Consider the following 19186-nt stretch of genomic DNA (forward strand, 5'->3'; position numbering starts at 1 on the left):
CAAGAATTTTTTTTTTAAGATTTTATTTATTTATTTGACAGAGAGAGATTACAAGTAGGCAGAGAGAGAGAGAGGAGGAAGCAGGCTCCCTGCTGAGCGGAGAGCCCGATGCGGGACTCGATCCCAGGACCCTGAGATCATGACCTGAGCCTAAGGCAGCGGCTTAACCCACTGAGCCACCCAGGCGCCCACCAAGAATTTTTTTAAAGACACCAAAACTCATGTTTAAGAAGTTCAACAGATTTCTACTAAGATAAATAGAAATTCACAGCCACATATATATTTTGGTGAAACTATAGAACACCAAAGATACTTTACTTTTGGGGCACCTGGGTAGCTCAGTGGGTTAGGCCTCTGCCTTCAGCTCAGGTCATTCTCAGGGTCCTGGGATCAAGCCCCACATCGGGCTCTCTGCTCAGTGGGGAGCCTGTTTCCCCTCTCTATCTGGCTGCCTCACTGCTTACTTATGATCTCTCTCTGTCAAATTAAATAAAATCTTTAAAAAAAGATACTTTACTTTTAAGTGTATATATCTTATATATAATATATATATTTATATTTTTCCTTTTTGGTATATACTTATGTTAGCACCCTCTTCTGTATGTTGAGTTGACTCTTGAACAGCATGAGTTTGAACTGCACAGGTCCCTATATACACATTTTTTTTTAATTAATTCAGACAGTACTATAGATGTTTTTTCTCTTTTTATGATTTTCTTAATAATATTTTCTTTAGCTTACTTTACTGTAGGATACAATATATTATATCTGTAATATATGAAATTTTTTTGACTGTTTATGTTATTGGTAAGGCTTCTGGTAGGCTATTAGTCAAGTTTTCAGAGAATCAAAAGGTAAATGCAGAGTTTTGACTGTGTGTGGGGTTGGTACCCGTAATCCCATGTGTCTTTCAGGGACCAACTGAATATTTCAAAATAAAATTTTTTTCGGTGGCTCTGAGCTTCTGAAAAGAACAGACGTGGTTAAGCGGAGGTAGCTGGAAGTGGCTCTGAATACAGCTCTGCAGCACTGGCTGTAATTGACATACAATATTGTATTAGTCTTAAGTGTACCACATAACGATTTGATACGTGTATATATTGCAAAATGATCACCACAGTTAAGTTTGATTAATATTCATCATCTCACATAGTTACAAATTTTTTTTCCTTGTGATGGGAACTTTTAAGATTTACTCTCTTAATTTTCAAATATGTAATAGTGTATTGTTAACTATAGTCACCATGCTGTAGATTACATCCCCAGAACTTATTAATTTTGTAACTGGAAGTTTATGCCTTTTTAAAAAATTTTTTCAATTTATTTATTTTCAGAAAAACAGTATTCATTATTTTTTCACCACACCCAGTGCTCCATGCAATCCGTGCCCTCTATAATACCCACCACCTGGTACCCCAACCTCTCACCCCCCTGCCACTTCAAACCCCTCAGATTGTTTTTCAGAGTCCATAGTCTCTCGTGATTCACCTCCCCTTCCAATTTACCCCAACTCCCTTCTCCTCTCTAACACACCTTGTCCTCCATGATATTTGTTATGCTCCACAAATAAGTGAAACCATATGATAATTGACTCTCTGCTTGACTTATTTCACTCAGCATAATCTCTTCCAGTCCCATCCATGTTGCTACAAAAGTTGGGTATTCATCCTTTCTGATGGAGGCATAATACTCCATAGTGTTTATGGACCACATCTTCCTTATCCATTCGTCTGTTGAAGGGCATCTTGGTTCTTTCCATAGTTTGGCGACCGTGGCCATTGCTGCTATAAACAGGGGTTTATATAAGCATCTTGATCTCTTGTTTTTGAGGAGTGATGCTCTGGAGATTTAGCTTCAGGAATAGGACATGAATCCTACTTCCCAATTCCCTGACCTAAAAAGTCACTCAGGTTTCTAACACTGGCCAAAATTCAGGATTTGGAAGGGCTAGTATAATGAAATACTATTACCAAGGACAATCCATCAGGATTTGACTCTTTCTACATTTCTCCTGTTTAATCCTGAATGAGTTGCCTTGTCCCATACTCTCTGATACAGTTCTGGTTAAATGCTGACACCTTCAGAAGCAGAAGGGTGACTATCTTTCCTATATTAGTTAAGTGTGAAGAATTATCTACCAAAAGTTTTCCAACAGTCTCCCCCCCCCTTTTGCGAATTACTGTCATATACCATGCCCAAAGGAATCTGTCAGTCAAGAACATGGCCTTAGACCCCATCAGATGTAATGCCTCCTTTCATTCTATGAGATCTAAAAATGAAATTGATGTATAATTAAGTCAATATAGTGCTCTAATGTGAAGGAGATTGTTTACACAAGTATTACATTCCTGAAAAATTAAGTGTTCCTTAACACCCATGTAAACATTTCTGGAGATTCATATGAAAAATAAATTTTAGGCTCAAGTTTTCAGTTATGGCTGCTATAAACAAGGGTATAGATGGCCCTTCTTTTCACGACATTTGTATCTTTGGGGTAAATACCCAGGAGTGCAATTGCAGGGTCATAGGGAAGCTCTATTTTTAATTTCTTGAGGAATCTCCACACTGTTCTCCAAAGAGGCTGCATCAACTTGCATTCCCACCAACAGTAGAAGAGGGTTCCCCTTTCTCCACATCCTCTCCAACACATGTTGCTTCCTGTTTTGTTAATTTTGGCCAATCTAACTGGTGTAAGGTGGTATCTCAATGTGGCTTTAATTTGAATCTCCCTGAGGGCTAATGATGATGAACATTTTTTCATGTGTCTGATAGCCATTTGTATGTCTTGATGGGAGAAGTGTCTGTTCATATCTTCTGCCCATTTTTTGATATGTTTGCCTGTTTCGTGTGTATTGAGTTTGAGGAGTTCATTATAGATCCTGGATATCAATCTTTTGTCTGTACTGTCATTTGCAAATATCTTCTCCCATTCCGTGGGTTGCCTCTTTGTCTTTTTGACTGTTTCCTTTGCTGTGCAGAAGCTTTTGATTTTGATGAAATCCCAAAAGTTCATTTTCGCTTTTGTTTCCTTTGCCTTTGGAGACATATCTTGAAAGAAGTTGCTGTGGCTGATATCGAAGAGATTACTGCCTATGTTCTTCTCTAGGATTCTGATGGATTCCTGTCTCACGTTGAGGTCTTTTATCCATTTTGAGTTTATCTTTGTGTACGGTGTAAGAGAATGGTCGAGTTTCATTCTTCTACATATAGCTGCCCAGTTTTCCCAGCACCATATTGAAGAGACTGTCTCTTCTCCACTGTATATTTTTTCCTGTTTTGTCGAAGATTAATTGACCATAGAGTTGAGGGTCCGTATCTGGGCTCTCTACTCTGTTCCACTGGTCTATGTGTCTGTTTTTATGCCAGTACCATGCTGTCTTGGTGATCACAGCTTTGTAGTAAAGCTTGAAATCAGGTAACGTGATGCCCCCAACTTTATTTTTGTTTTTCAACATTTCCTTAGCGATCCGGGGTCTCTTCTGATTCCATACAAATTTTAGGATTATTTGCTCCAGCTCTTTGAAGAATACCGGTGGAATTTTGATCGGAATGGCATTAAAAGTATAGATTGCTCTAGGCACTATAGACATTTTAACAATGTTTATTCTTCCGATCCAAGAGCATGGAATGGTCTTCCGTCTATTTGTGTCTTCTTCAATTTCTTTCATGAGTGTTCTGTAGTTCCTCGAGTACAGATCCTTTACCTCTTTGGTTAGGTTTATTCCCAGGTATGGTTCTTGGTGCTATAGTAAATGGAATCGATTCTCTAATTTCCATTTCTGTATTTTCATTGTTAGTGTATAAGAAAGCCACTGATTTTGCACATTGACTTTGTATCCCGCCACATTGCTGAATTGCTGTATGAGTTCTAGTAGTTTGGGGGTGGAGTCTTTTGGGTTTTCCATATAAAGAATCATGTCATCTGTGAAGAGAGAGAGTTTGACTTCTTCATTACCAATTTGGATACCTTTTATTTCTCTTTGTTGTCTGATTGCTGTTGCTAAGACTTCTAATAATATGTTGAATAAGAGTGGTGAAAGTGGGCATCCTTGTCTTGTTCCTGATCTCAAAGGGAAGGCTGCAAGCTTTTTCCCATTGAGGATGATATTTGCTGTGGGTCTTTCATAGATAGATTTGATGAGGTTCAGGGATGTTCCCTCTATCCCTATACTTTGAAGTGTTTTAATCAGGAACAGATGATGGATTTTGTCAAATGCTTTTTCTGAATCAATTGAGAGGACCATGTGGTTCTTCTCTCCTCTCATATTAATTTATTGTATCACATTGATTGATTTGTGAATGTTGAACCATCCTTGTAGCCCAGGGATGAAGTTTATGCCTTTTGACCACTGTCACCCATTTCCCCCACCCCTACCTCCTGCCTCTGGCAACTACCTACCTCTGTTCCCTGTATCTATGAGGTATTTGTTTTGTTTGTCTTTTAGGTTCCACATAAATAAATGAGATAATACAGTATTTGTCTTCCTCTATCGGACTTATTCCACTTACCATAATGCCCACAAAGTCCATCTATATTGCCACAAATGACAGGATTTCCTCCTTCTGTTATGGCTGAATAATATTCCATTGTATGTGTTTAATACCACATCATCTTTATCCATTTGTCTGTTGATGGATGCTTAGATTATTTCATTGTCTTGGTTAATGCTATAATGAACATGGGGGTGTAGATCTCTGAGGTGGTGATTTTATTTCCTTCATCTATATACTTGCAAGTGGAATTTCTGGATCATATGTGGTGTTTCTATTTTTAATTTTTTGAGGAACTGCTATACAGTTTCCCACAGTGACTATACCAATTTACATTCCCACCAACAGTGCACAAGGGTCCCCTTATCTCCACACCCTCACCAACACTCATCCATTTCTTGTCTTTTTGATAGTAGCCATTTTATCAGGTGTGAGATGATATCTCATGGTGGGTTTGACTTTTATTTCACTAATGATTAGTGATGTTGAGCACCCTTTCATGCACCTGTTTGGCTATTGGAAATGTCCAATGTCTTCTCTGGAGAAATGTCAACTCAGTTACTTTGACCATTTTTTAACAATATTTTTTTTTCTATTGAGTTGAATGAATTCTTTCTATATTTTGGATACTGACCTCTATTGAGATATAGAATTTGTGAATATTTTCTCTCATTTGGTAGATTACCTTTTCATTTTGTTGATGGTTTCCTTTGCTGATCAGAAGTTTTTTAGTTTGATGTAGTCCTCTTGTTTTGTTTTTTTTTTTTGTTGTTGTTGTTGTTTGTTTGTTTCTTGTTGCCTTTATTTAGTGTAAAAAAGTGATTGTAAAGACTGATGTCAGGGAGCTTACCACCTATGTTTTCTCCTAGGAGTTTTATGGCTTCAGATCTTACGTTTATCTTTAATCCATTTTGAATTTTTCTTTTACATGGTGTGGGATATAAACTATTATTTTTCTATTGTATATTCTTGGCACCTTTGTCATATGTTAATCAATCATAAGTGTGTTTTTATTTGTGGACTTTCTGTTCTGTTCCATTGAACTGTGTGTCTGTTTTTATGTCGATACTATACTGTTTTGATCACTATAGATTTGTAATTTGGTTTGAAATTAGGAAATGTGATGCCTCCTGCTTTGTTATTTTGCAAGATTGTTTTGGCTATTTGGGGTCTTTTATGGCTCCATACAAATGTAGGGATTTTTTTGTTCTATTTCTGTAAAATACCATTGGAATTTGAATTTCAGTGCCATTGAATATATAGATTGCTTTCAGTAGTGTGGACATTTTAACTTTATTAATTCTTCCAGTGTATGAGAATATAATATCTTTCCATTTATTTTTGTCTTCATCAATTTTTTCATCACTATCTTATAATTTTTAGTGTACAGATATTTCATACCTTGGTTATATTTATTCCTAGGTATTTTTTTTAGTGTAGCTGACATACAATGTTGCATTAGTTTCAGGTGTGCAACTCAGTGATTTGACAAGTTTATCCCTTCCTAGGTATTTTTTGATGAAGTTAAAAATGGGATTGTTTTTTTAATTTTTCTTTTTGAAGTTCATTGTTAGTGGATAGAAATTCAACTGATTTTTTTTTGTATGTTCATTTTGTGTCATGCAAATTTACTGAATTTATTAGTTCTAACAGTTTCTGGTGGGGTCTTTAGGGGTTTTATACATAATATCTGTTATCTATAATTAGATACAGTTTTATTCTTCCTTTCCAGTTTGGATGCCTTTTATTTTTTTCTTGATTAATTACTCTGGCTAGGACTTCCAGACTATGTTGAATAAAAGTGGTAAGAGCAGACATCCTTGCATTATTTCTGTTCTTAAAGGAAAATCTTTTAGGTTTTCATCATTGAGTATGATGTTAGCTGGGGCCTTGTCATATATGGCTCTTATTATGTTGGGGTACATTCCCTCTATAGTCAATTTGTTGAAAGTCTATCATGAATGGATGTTGAATTTTGCCAAATGCTTTTTCTGCATCAATTCAGACGATCTTATGATTTTCATCCTTCATTTTGTCAGTGTGGTGTATACCATTGACTGATTTATAGATAGTGAACCATCCTTGCATCTTTGAAGTAAATCCTGCTTGATCATGGTATAAGATACTTTCAATGTATCATTGAATCTAGTTTGCTAATATTTTTTTGAGGATTTTGCATTGATGTTCATCAAGGATATTGGCCTGCAATTTTCCTTTCTTATAATGTCCTTGTTTCATTTTCGTATTAGGGTAATATTGGCGTCATAAAAAGAGTTTGGAAGTATTTCCTCCTCTTCTTTTTGGGGGGAAGAGTTTGAGAAAGATTGATATTTTTCTTTAAATGTTTGGTGAAATCCACCAGTGAAGCCATATGGTTCTGGACTTTTGTTTGTTGGGAGTTCATTGATTACTGATTTGGTCTCATTGCTAGTAATCAGACTGTTGAGATTTTCTATTTCTTGGTAGGTTGTATGTTTTTGGAAATGTGTCCATTTCTCCTAGATTGCCCAGTTTATTGGTGTATTATTCATAGTAGTCTCATGATCTTTTGTATATCTGTGGTATTGGTTGTAATGTCTCCTCTTTCATTTCTGGTTTTATTTATTTGAGTCCTCTTTTTTTCTTTGTGAGTGTAGCTAAGGCTTGTCTATTTCGTTTATCCTTTCAAACAATAAGCTCTTAGTTTCATTGATATTTTCTCTTGTATTTTTAGTCTCTATGCCATTTATCTCTGCTCTAATCTTTGTTATTTCCTTCCTTCTACTAACTTTGGTAAAACCTCCCACTTTTTAACCACTCCTCAATCCCTCCCTTCTAACCAGGAGGTAGGAGGGAAGCTATTTATCAAAGACTGATTTCATTATCTTTAAGAAAAATCAGAAAGACTTCTTTTTTAAATTTAGAAAGAGTTTTCTGTGTTGATTATATAAACTTCAGAGAACCCCAGAAAGCATGAAGAATGTCACAGGAATGACACTTGCCTCACTACATGGAAGCACAGCCTGGCTTAGGGGAAGCCTGACTGGGGACCTAGCCCTGGCAGGTTATAAGTGAGCTTACCATTAGGGCAATTACACATAAGTGTGATTATCATTAGGGAACTTCCTAGCAGAGACCAGTCTCCATCAGTGTGAGACATAAGACATTTTCAGATGACTCAAGTCCTGTGCTTGATACATAGTCCAACTGGGGCCTGCTGCTGGGGATGCTATAGAGAATAGACATTCGTTGGAGTAAACTTGGAGAGAGAATCTGAGGGATGAGGGTTGGCAGGGTAGTGAGGACTAAAGGGAAAAAATGTTGGGTATGGGACACCAAAAACCTCCTGGTGTGGTGCAGGGGAGTGACTGTGAATTTGCTGGTTCCCATGGGAGTGAGGGAGAAGCTGAGAGCAGGGCAAGAAGAGCCTCTTCTGTCTTGCAGAACAGGAAGAACACTGAGTGACCACATACACTTGGTGAGCAGAGAATGGGAAGCAACAGCAGTCAGTGTGGTCAGAGACCAATGAACAGAGGCTAGATAAGGGGTATCCAAGACCAGTACTGGCAATGGGCAGAGGCCACTAGAGGGAGAGGTAGGGATCTTTTCCTCTAATGCCTGCTTCTTCCATCTCTCCTCCGGGGACAAAGAAGGTGGAGAAAGGGAAGGAGCACTGTATTGACTGGCAATTAACTGAGAAAGTATGGTAGAGACTGGGTCTTCTATGAAATTAATGTCAGCAGTGGACACAGGGTTTAGGAGCTAACCAAGGTGGGGAAATGAAGACACAAGTTTATCCACTGGGGTCTGGGTGTGTAAATTCACACGTCCTCTGCAGTGGGTTTAGCTTTACTGTTCCGAGGTAGATCTCCTCCCTACTCCAGACAGGGAGCTGAGGCACAGGGGAAGTTGCTTGGTGAAGTTGCTTACCCAAGGCCACAGCAAGGGGCTGGGCTTGGACTTGAGCTTACATCTCTGTGACTTCAAAGTCCCTGTCCATTCCCTTGATCTCATTGTCTTTAGTCTGCTCTTTGGGGGATTCTGAGACAGCATATCCACTGTATCCCCAGAAAAAGACCCCCAAATCCAGAGAAGCACCCCTGGCCATGCCTGAGGCCTGGTTCCGCAGCTGCTCAGCACCATGGCCTGTGGACAGAGCTGGATAACATGGCTACAGGCAGCAAGAGGGCCTGAGCCCTTTCCTCCCCTTTCAGCACAATACTGAGCACTGACTGGAGGATATTTCTGGAGGCTGCTCAAGGGCCAGACCCCGTGCACAAAACACCCAAATGATTTGTCATCTGAAGACCTGAAAACATGGTGGAGAAATCTTGATGAGCCGATCACGGAAGATGATGCAAATCCCCCAGCCTTTGGTGTAGACATCTTGAGCTGAAAGATACCACCTCCAGATGTGGTGCCCTCTAAAAATAGCAGGTAGAGTCATCTCCCCTGGCTAATTGTTCTAAGTGGTCCCTCCGTGCCATCTGGAACTGGGTCTTGTCAATGTACCAGGACGTCACCCCAATTATGTGTGCAACGGCTCTTCAACGCCCGCCCCACAACAGAGGGGCGGCAGCTGTCTCCACTCAGCCCCCTCTCCCGCCGACACCCGCTGTGCCTCCTATGTGCATTGCACACCCTCACCCCACAGGTCCTGTCAGAAGAAGCCACTCCCCACTGGAAGAAGATCCTAAGAGCCTCCAGGAGGCAAGATTCTGGCAGAATAAGGCAATTTCTCTCTCCCAGGCTGCAGGAAGGCAATTAGAGTGGGTGAGGATGGAGTCTGCTTTCTCTTTTCTTCACTCCCGGGGAAATGTGGGCCAGGTCACGCCACTGGCAGATGCTGCCGCTCTGAGTGCAGCATCCGCTCTGGATGGCTTTCCTGCCAACACCTCTGGCAGCCAGGATAGGAGATGTGTGTGTGTGGGCTCAGCTCTCCCATGGGTTGTAGGCCTGTTAAGGGTAATGCCTACTGCAGGCAGGTCTGGGAGAGGCACTTGGTTGGGTACCTAGGCCTAGCTGGTTTAGGACTTTGGACAGGTTCTCTCCCCACCTCAGCCTCTGAGCCAATTAGCTGGTCTCCTTGTCCTGTACCCTGGTCAGAGGAAGGAAAGATGACAAAGTCCTCAGAGGTACCTGGCTGATGAGGAAGTGCTGGGGGTATAAGTGCATTCTTGGAAGGGACATGGTCAGAAGAGGTTGGATCCAAGTGATGACTTTGAGCAGCATGGAAGAGAAGAGGGGAGAGGGAGCCCAAGCCCTAGCTTGGGGCCCTTTAGCTTTCTGCCTACCTGCAGAAAGGGAACATGCAGTCTAGTGGGGTGGGTAGGAGCCGGGCTAATAGGGCCCCCAGATAGTGGCTGGTGACCATCACAGATGGTCTAAATGTCAGAGCAGCCCAAGTAGGGAGAGCTGGTGGTGGCTATTGGGCTTGTATTCCAGAGGAAGGGGCATTAGTAGAGTTTCAACAGGCTGACGAAAGGCAAGGGTAATCCAAGTGGAGGGAACAGCAAGGACAGAGGCAGAGAAGCAGGAGCCTGCAGCGCACATTAAGGTCAGCGAAGTTGTGTTTAGGAAAGCCCAGCCATATGATTCCAGACCCAGCTGAGTGGAGAAAGATAAAGAGGGAAGCCTGCTAAACGGGGTCCCTTGCATCCAGACTGTCCTCTGTGGAGGGGGGCATGGGCCAGAGAGGCTAGCATGCCTGCCAGGAACCTGAGCCAGACTGGGGGTGTTTGGAGGTATCCCCATCCAACAAGCTTAAGCCCAACCCATGGGACAGTAGGCACCTTCCTACAGGGCAGGAGTCCAGGCTGGACAAGCAGGAAAGCGGGTCCCCAGTACAATACCACCTCAAGCTGACATCTGTGAGTGAACTTACCACAGAACTTGGATTCCTAGATAGCCTCTACAATCTTGAAAAAGAATTTTCTGGGAGCTTTATGTACTGACATGGAACTCTTTCTAAGAAATGTTAAGTGAAAAAAGCAAGTCATAGAAGAACAACATATATAGCGTGAAACATTTCTGTAAAAAACAACACACACAGAAAACAAGTGTAGAGGTTCTTGTAGGCATCTGCAAGTGCACAGAAAAGCTCTGGAAGAAGCCACAAGCCATCCAAGGACAATGGTTACCTCCTGGGAGGGAGTGGAATTGCAGGGGGTGGGGGGCAGGAACATGCTATCTTATGCTGTATGATGCACAATGAAGTTTGCCATGTATTTAGAATAATGTTGGCTAACACCCTTGGGACAAAAGCATGCTTCCCACCCTACCTTCTCACATCTCGGCACATGCGGACCCAGGGCACTGTGCACTGGAGCTGGGCTCCTGGCCCAGCTAACCCACTTGCCCATGGGGCCGAGCTAGTGTGGGCAGCTCCCTGAACCACCTTCTCCATCTGGAAATGGGAGCAATGGTGACGACAAGCTCTCCTCACCGGTTCATCTTGGCCATGAGGTCACATGTGAGCTTTGTGAGTGCCCAGAAATCTAGCGTCCTGTGTGACAGGCCAATGACAAAGAACAGGCATGCTGCCGGCCACAGAGGCTCTTCTGTTGCTGTGGGACCAGAACAGAGGCTGGTGGGGACACTGAGGCTTTGGGGTCAGATCTGGCTTCCGTTCCTGACACTGTTGCTTCCCAGTCACAGCATGTCGGGTCCCACACAGCCTCATGTTCCTCTTTATGAATGGGGAGGGCAACGCCTATCTCGACAGAAGGCTTTGTAGGCTAAGTAAGATAATAAATGTAGGTGTGCTTAGCACACAGTGGCATCAATACATGGTTGTTTGATGGTTGAGGGCAGGCCTACATCTCCCAATAGCCTGACTCAGCAGGCCCCCCAGTCATCGTCACACATGCTGGTCTGGGGGGAAAGCACTAACACGTTCTCCCCCATGCCACCCACTGTGCCCCTGCTCTAGTATAGAATGGAGCTCACCGACCTCATCACTACTCATGTGCTCCTGAGGAGCACCCCTGTGGCATAAATGGGAGGGGACCTGGAGACTAGGCATGCCATGACCACTCAGGGGACTTGTGGAATGCTCAGGGAATGCAAATGCTGACCTCTCCTGAAGCCCAGGAGGGCGAGCAGTGGTACAGACAGCCCCATGCTCTATGATGGTCACCTGGACCCTAGCTAGATTCTATTCTACTCCTATCTAGCTGTGTTACCTCCACCGGGTTGCCCATAGGTCAAAGCTAAACACTGGCCCAGCTCTGACTGCAGGTGACTCTTGAGGGGAAATGCAAGGGTTCAGACCGAACAGATGTAGAGCAAACTCTGCAGGGGTGGGTGGGATGAGATCTGAGGCCATAACTCCCTCAGGTTGCCTAACCAAAGTATGGGGCTGAGCCACGGGAAGGGTGTCTCCAGGAATGTCTGCAGAAACAAGCTGCTGTCCCCTCTCCTCCCCTGGCGTTCCAAGCAGCCTCCCCCTGACATACGCACACATTTTCTGGCCAAATTGTTCCTTGGTTTATCTCTGACCTCCACTGCAAACCAGGCTTACTCTGACAAGGCTTTGAAGTCGAGTGCCTGATATCTCCCTCTGAGGCTGGGCCTAGCCCAGCTGGACACAGGCTGAGCACAGGGCAGAGGTTGGGGTACACGTGGCTGGAAGCAGGAGCAGGGAAGGCCCCAGGATGTGGGCTATGGAAGTGGGTGGGTAAGGGAAGTGCTAGGAGAGAGGGGAACAGGGCTGGGGTCCACAGGATGGGTGCAGACGTGGTGATGGGGTGGGGAGTTCAGATGGCTGCAGGTTGTCAGACTGGGAACTGGTGCTCAGGGCCTACCCCCAGAGCTGAGTGGTGGGTATTTCTAGGCAGCCATGATAAAAGGCCACCACAAGGCAAGTATTGGCTTTATCCTGCCTAAGTGGCCTGTGCTGACCTTCCTCAGGGTTCTCAAACTCTGAGCCTGTTTCAGAATCACCTGAAAGGCCTGATAAGCACATAATCCTGAAACCCCTCCCCACCAAGTATCTGATTCGGTGGGGCTCAGGATGGACATTTCTAACAGTTCCCAGGTGATGCTGCGAGTCTCGGGACGATCCTCTAGAACCACTGCCTGAAGTCCTTGGCCTCCCCCTCTCTGGGGAAGAGGAAGAGCCGGAGTCAGGCTGCACACAGGCAAGGAAGCAAAGGGGGCCTCGAGATTCATTTTATCCAAGTTAACCATAGGAGTAGTAGCTTTTGTTGAGGTTTTATTGGGTCTCAGTCTACCTGTATTATCTTATTGAATACTTACAAGGACCTTGCCAAATGGAATTAGCACTCCCATTTGAGAGGATAAACTGAGACAAAGTTGAGTCATCTCTGACCAGCAGCAGAATTAGGCTTTGAAGACAGGCAGTCGGTCCCCAGAGGCCATGTGCTGTGTTATAACACTTCGGCCCCTCAAGACTGGTCAGCAGCCAAGACTAGGGGGATCCATTCGGAGCCTAGAGAAACCCCTGTTCATGGAAGGGTCAGGGTAAGCCTGAGTATGCCCCGGGGCAGTGCTGCCTTTGCCCACTGATGCAGCTGACCCAGGCTGGGGGCCTCCCTGAGGCCAGCCAAACTGGCCTGAACTGGGGGGTAGACTAGTGCAGGGATTAGGAAGGGTGAACAGTGAAAAGGCCTGGATCACACTCAGAGCTGCTCCTGGCCTGCTGGGCTCCACTGACAGGCCCTGCCCCTCTCTGGGCTAGCCTCTGCATTTGTCTAATGAGGGAACTGGAGAGGGCCCCGTCTTGCCCTAACACCTAGACAGGCTTCACACAGAGGGTAGCCACCTTACACCTGGCCAGGTTCCCCTCCCCTATGGGTCTCCTTCTGAAGTCAGGTCCACTCCACTCATGCTCAGGGGACCCATGCCTTAAAGGAAGTGGGGACAGAGACCAGGCAGGCCCTAACTTTCACAGCAGGCCCCCTGCACCCCCACATGGCTGGGCCCTGCTAGAGAAGAGGGCCAGTATACCTCTGGAGAGAACAGCTCTCTGAGGAACAGGGCTGAGCCCCTTGTGAGCTCAGTCCTATCTGATAGCATCAGGAGTACTAAGATGTTGGCTTAGCTCCTTCCTTTTTTTTTTTTTTTTCTTCTTTTAAAGCTGTTTCAGAACCTCCTTAGCCTATATTTTATTTTTCAGTTGAAAGCAGTCCTTCCGCCTCCTCCAATCCACTTGGCTGTATAATGCCTGGACTGAACACGTTTTCAATGATGCGGGAATACATGTGCATATCTGGGTGTGCGCAGGGACCTGTGGATGGGGGACTGTCTCTGAAGGGGGAGGGTGCCATCACGGTGTCTGGGTGCACATGCGTGAGGGTCTGAGTGCATGCCTCCCCCCTGCGCTTCCCGGATGGGCACTGGTTCCTAACTGTGAACACATGTGCCTCGCAGGGCCAGGCAGGGATCGCAGCTGTTTGGCTGCCAGAAGACAGCTAGTTCTGGGGGCCTAGGAAGGAGCCTGGAGCACCTTGACCCAGCAGAGGAACACCTTACCCTTGGTGCTGCTGCTGGCCAGGAGGCTTCCTCTCTCAGCCTGGGCTGCAGAGCATCGTGTGGGGGAGACAAGGCCGCCAAGCTATTTATCAACCCCTTTGAAATGGTTGGGGGCTGCCGGCCAGGCCAGCAGCTGGGGCTGGGGGGTAAAGCATTGCTTTCTGGGCCTGCCTTCATGGTGACCTGGCCTCTTGCTCCTCATACTCTTCTCTGGCCATTCAGCTTTCTATCCCCGTGATGCAGTTGCCTGAGAAAGGGGCTTCCCTCCTCCCCACTCATTCCCCTACCTCTGGGGGAAGGAATAGCTGCTGGAGGGTAGAGAGGGGTAGGGAGGGCCTCTGTATCCCAGGGCAGGCGTGAGAGGGAGGGAAGGATGGTCTTTCAAAGGCCTGGCTTTGTCTGCTCCTCTCTGTGGTTATGAGGCAGCCCTGATCTCCCTCTAAGTCCAAGAAAGACCCCTAAAGGAAGACAGAAAGAGTAGGAGGTTCAAGTGGATACTAGAATACCCCTGTGTCTGCCCACTGTTCCATGCCCAGTGCCTGGCATAGCCCTTGATACATAGCAGGCACTTACAAAATGTTTATGGACTATTTCGTAAGTATTGCAGAATGAAGAAAAGAGCTAGAAGCTTGGGGGTCAGGACTGGTAGAGAAAAAGAAGATGAAGAAGCCACCAGAGAAATGCCAAAGAGAGAAGTAGAGAGCCCAGCTGGCTGTGAGGTGCCACCCAGGGAAGTCAGCAATGAGAAGAGAGAGAGGGAGAGGAGGAGGAGGGGTAGAGGAAGCAGCCAGCAGTGAGGGCAGGAGGGAAGATTGGCCCCCACGTTCCCCAGCTGCAAAGCCTGGGAAGCCATGGCCCACCCCCACGCATGCCCAGGGGCCAGCGCCAGCAGGATCACCCGGGCCAGCAGGCTTTATCTCTGTTTTCCCTTGGCACTGGGAAGCTTGAGAATGGGTGATGGGAACTTCAAGGCTGGTCTGGAGGTCTGGATTCTTTTTGCCGTGGAGGAGGTGCGGCTTCCTCCTCTGTAGCTTCAGAGAATGGCATCAGAACCTGACCTGGTGGGGTGAGGGTGAGGTGGGATGTGGGGCAGAGCGACCTTCTGGATGTGAAGGCTGTGCCTGCTTTTAGAAGGGAAATGCTTTCTTGAACCAGGTGCCTGTCACTCTGTCACCTCATCATTGTCACCACATGTCTGCTCTGGAGGATCTGTCCCTCCATTCTGCATCTGAAGAAACTAAGTCTCAGAGAAACTAAGAGGTTTGTGGTAGGGGAGAGCAAGCAGAGGTTGGGAAGGCAGGGACCCAGACGTGCCTGATGCCAGAGCCCAGGGGTCAGGACAGGGCAGGAAAGCTGCTCGGAGGAGGTGGAATTTGATCAGCTGAGACTTCAGTGACAGTAAATTGTATTATCTGTAAGAACCAGTTGGAGAGAAGAAACCCCTTGTGTTTTTTCAGTCAGGAGAGATGTCCTGTCTTGGGCGGCCACGGCTGCCACCCTGCATTAGGCTGCCCACGGGGAGGCCCCCTGCTTGGCGTAGGGGAAATTAGAGCCAATCAAGGCGATTTCAAGGCAGCAGCTTCCTTCCCAGCGGCCCATGGCCATGCCTGTTAACCAGCCTGCAGCCCCACTAGCCCGATACCACAAGCAAATGGCCCCTAATGGGGACCAGACCTCCTTGCCCTCCCACCTGCCTGCCTGTGTGCAGAGCTGAGAAAGTTGCCCTGGGGGAGGGGTGGGAGAAGGCTCCAGCCTGCCGGCCCTACTGGGCTAGCAAGGGGCAGGGCAAGGAGGAGCCTGGAGCCCTGCCCGTGGCCCCTCCTCGGCAAGGGTCAGCCTGTGGGGAGGGCGTGGCCTGGCTCGTCTCCCCCTCAGGCAGTTGTAATGGGGTCATCTGGCAAGTCCAACCCTGAGGCCTTCCTCTGCCCTGCAGACGTCCAGGAATGCTATCCCCACTCTTTATTAATGGGAACACCGAGAGGCCGGTGCCAGGGCTGCTGGATTGATTCTGTAGTGTATGTTGCTTCCACCCATGCCCTCCTTGCAGACCCTGTCTCCCTAGACTTGATTTGAGTCCTTATAAGCCCTGACCTGGGCTTCCTGGACTCACTCTTTATAGGTCTTCCTGCTTCTAATCCCTCTGCCTCCTGACTCCCTTCCATCCTGCTCTGGTTGGGAGATTTTCGAAAATCTATTCAATGGCATTACTTCCCTGCTTTATCATCCTCCATGGCTCCCTACTGCCTTCAGGGGGAGAGACAAAGTTCTGAGCTGAGAGGCCCACTCCTGGGTCCCCTGTCTTGCCTATTCCCCAAGCCTCCCCTCTTGAATGAGTTGGGACTATGGTGAGGAGAGTGAGAAGCTCATCTTCAGTGCAAAATATGAGGGGGGGCGCCAAAGCTCAGTAATTGAGATAAATATATTGTTTAAGTAAGTGTGGAGCCCTATGCAGGGCTCGAACTCACAACCCTGAGATTAAGACTTGAGCTGAGATCAAGAGTCGGATGTTTAACCGACTGAGCCACCCAAGAACCCCAAGATAAGTAATATTTTAATGCAGTCTGTTTTGAGATCAAAATTAATGCAAAAAAAATTCGTGATAGAATATCAAAATTTTGAATCAATACCTGGACCAACAGGGCCAGGGTTAGTGAGGGAAGCAGGGAGTTGTGCAAGGCAGGGTCAGATGCTGCCTTTATGGGGAACTTGCGCTGGCTGTATCTGGATGCACCCACCTCATTCTCCACCATCCAGCTGGCTTGCATAATTGCTCACCATCCCCCAAGAATCACTTTGCAGTGCTGTAGCCTCCTGGAATTCTCTCCCAGCTTCCTTCTCCATTCTTCTCCTGGATCCTTTAGAATGCCTCTGAAACTCAGCTCAGGCAGTCCCTCCCCTATCCCCGGGTCAGGTGAGGAGAACTTCTGTGTCTCCCCCACCCGCACTGCCTGTCCTTTGGCCTCTGCTCCTTCAAAGTGGAATGTTGACTTGTTCATCTCTGCATTCTTAAAGTCCATGGTGGGGGCTGACGCAGATGAGGCTTTGATGGGCTCTGGCTGACCGATGAATGAATGGACAAACGAAAGAAGAACAGGGCTATGGGTCATATGCCATTTCAACTAAAACTTTAATGACCAAAACCAAACAAGAGCCCTGAAGTCCCTCTGACCTAGTTGGGGCCACATCTATGCTGCCAGCACCGTAGACCGCTGCAGTGTTTTGGCCCCATAAAGAGATTCTAGCAGTTTCTGAAATGCTCAGCGATGGAATCTGACCTATACTTCCTAAAAACACTTTTTTTTTTTTCATGAATAAAGCTCTTCAGCTAAAAGATAACATAAGAAGAGGGAGACTGTGCTGGCCAATCCTCTCCAAATAAGGTAAAACCCAACTTTGCTTTATTTTTAGCAGTGATTTTCTCAGCTGCATGAAGGCATGGTTCCATGAACCAGCCTTGCATTTTGGCCCAAACAAACCCACCAACTTCCAGAGAAGTTTCAACAACTCATAAAGATTTGAATGTCCATAATAACCCAATCACCTCTTTGAGAGATGGGACCACCAGTCAGAGCCTGAATGATGAGCTGGGGCCCAGTCGCCCTGTCCCTAGGACAAGCTCCCGACCAGACTGGTTGGTGATGCCCCCTGAGCAAGCCTCCTCACACTCCTGCAGAAATTCAGTTTTGCATTTCCCTGAAGTTTGGTGGAACTGACAGCAGAACACCCCTGGTGACCCCTGGAGAGCCCAGCCCCCAGCAGAGGAGCTGGAGGTAGTTAATACACCTCACGTTTACTACCTATACCCTCATTGTCCTCATCTCCACAGACTGGCCTGGTCCCCTGTAACCTGAGCAGGGGACACCTAGCACCAGGATGGCCAGAGGGAGATGCCTGGATGCTCCTCCAGTCAAGCCAGGGACACCCAGTAAGGGCCTGTGGACTCATCTGGAAAATGGGGATAACGTCAAAATGAGCTAATCGATGTGAAAGCCAGAAAGCCTGCTATCTTGCCATTTCTGTTTCCAATATGATTTTTATGGCCTCCAAGATGGTGCCTCCTTGTATTCTTCCTCTGCCATGGGCTCCTTTTTCTCCTCAAATTCCTCCATGTTTGGCTAAGAACAATGTGTTTTTCCGACATTTATCAAGTGGCTCGAAATTCCTAATTCTCATTCATGTTCTTCCCAAGGATCAGCAGAACACCCCTGGCTCATCTTTCACCACACTCCCTCCGCACGTGGGCTAGAAACTCTCCTTGAGTAGAACCCTGGCTATCGATGCCCATAAAATGGTGACTTTGGTGTGACTCACTTGCATGGGGCAAAGTGGAAATGAGGCTGAAAAGCAGGCCTGAGCATCTTTAATGATGTGCAGAAAGAGAGGGGCCCCTGCCTGCCTGGGCAGATGTGCACAGCTGTTAATGGAGAAGCCCCTAATACTACGACCAGCGCAGAGTAACGGATACCCTCAAATGCTTCCTAGCGGAGTTAAGAATTTTTTGTTGATCGTGCCTTTGAACTAAGGTCATTTAAGTATACAACAGATGTTCCTCTGAGGGAAACAGACTTATAAAGTCAGGAACACAGAAGGGACCTAATGGTTTACTGGGGGTGGCGCATTAAGTTCATAGCAGTTTAACTCCTTTCAATGTTAAACAAAACAATGACGCAATTTTATGCACAATAAAAACCTGTCAAAACAATAATCCTGGGCAGTGGAGGTCCTTTCAGTCATTCTTCTTCTAAAGATGAACTGAGGGCACAAGTGACGGACATTTCTGGCTTCTCTGTGTGGTGAAGGCAATCCATGTGGCAGCCTCAGCAATTCAAGGCTGAATCGTCAGGGATGGTCAGAGTCTGAAGCTTGGGGTGGAGGGAGGGAGGGGCAGGCATAGCATTCAAAGGCAGAAAAATCATGGTCTGTGTGGTTTACAGGCCTTGCTAGCCTTCCACAGGTAGAATCCACAGTCACCTGGGAGGCGAAGTTGGCGGGGAGCTGAGCAAATCTAGTTCCCGTAGCTGCCTCCATATGTCACATTCCATCATTAGAGATTTATCAGTCTGACCCCAAATAGTTTTTGAGTGCTTGCTAAACATTAGGCACCAACACAGGGGTTCAGCATCGACCCTTCAGGGTCCTTATTGGAAATGTGCTTTTCTCTGGGAGAGGTCCTAGAGCAGAGCGAGAGACGACTGGATTTGAATTCAGATCAGAGGCTAAA

The sequence above is a fragment of the Mustela nigripes genome, chromosome 2, assembly GCF_022355385.1.
Source record: "Mustela nigripes isolate SB6536 chromosome 2, MUSNIG.SB6536, whole genome shotgun sequence".
In the NCBI taxonomy this organism is placed as follows: domain Eukaryota; kingdom Metazoa; phylum Chordata; class Mammalia; order Carnivora; family Mustelidae; genus Mustela; species Mustela nigripes.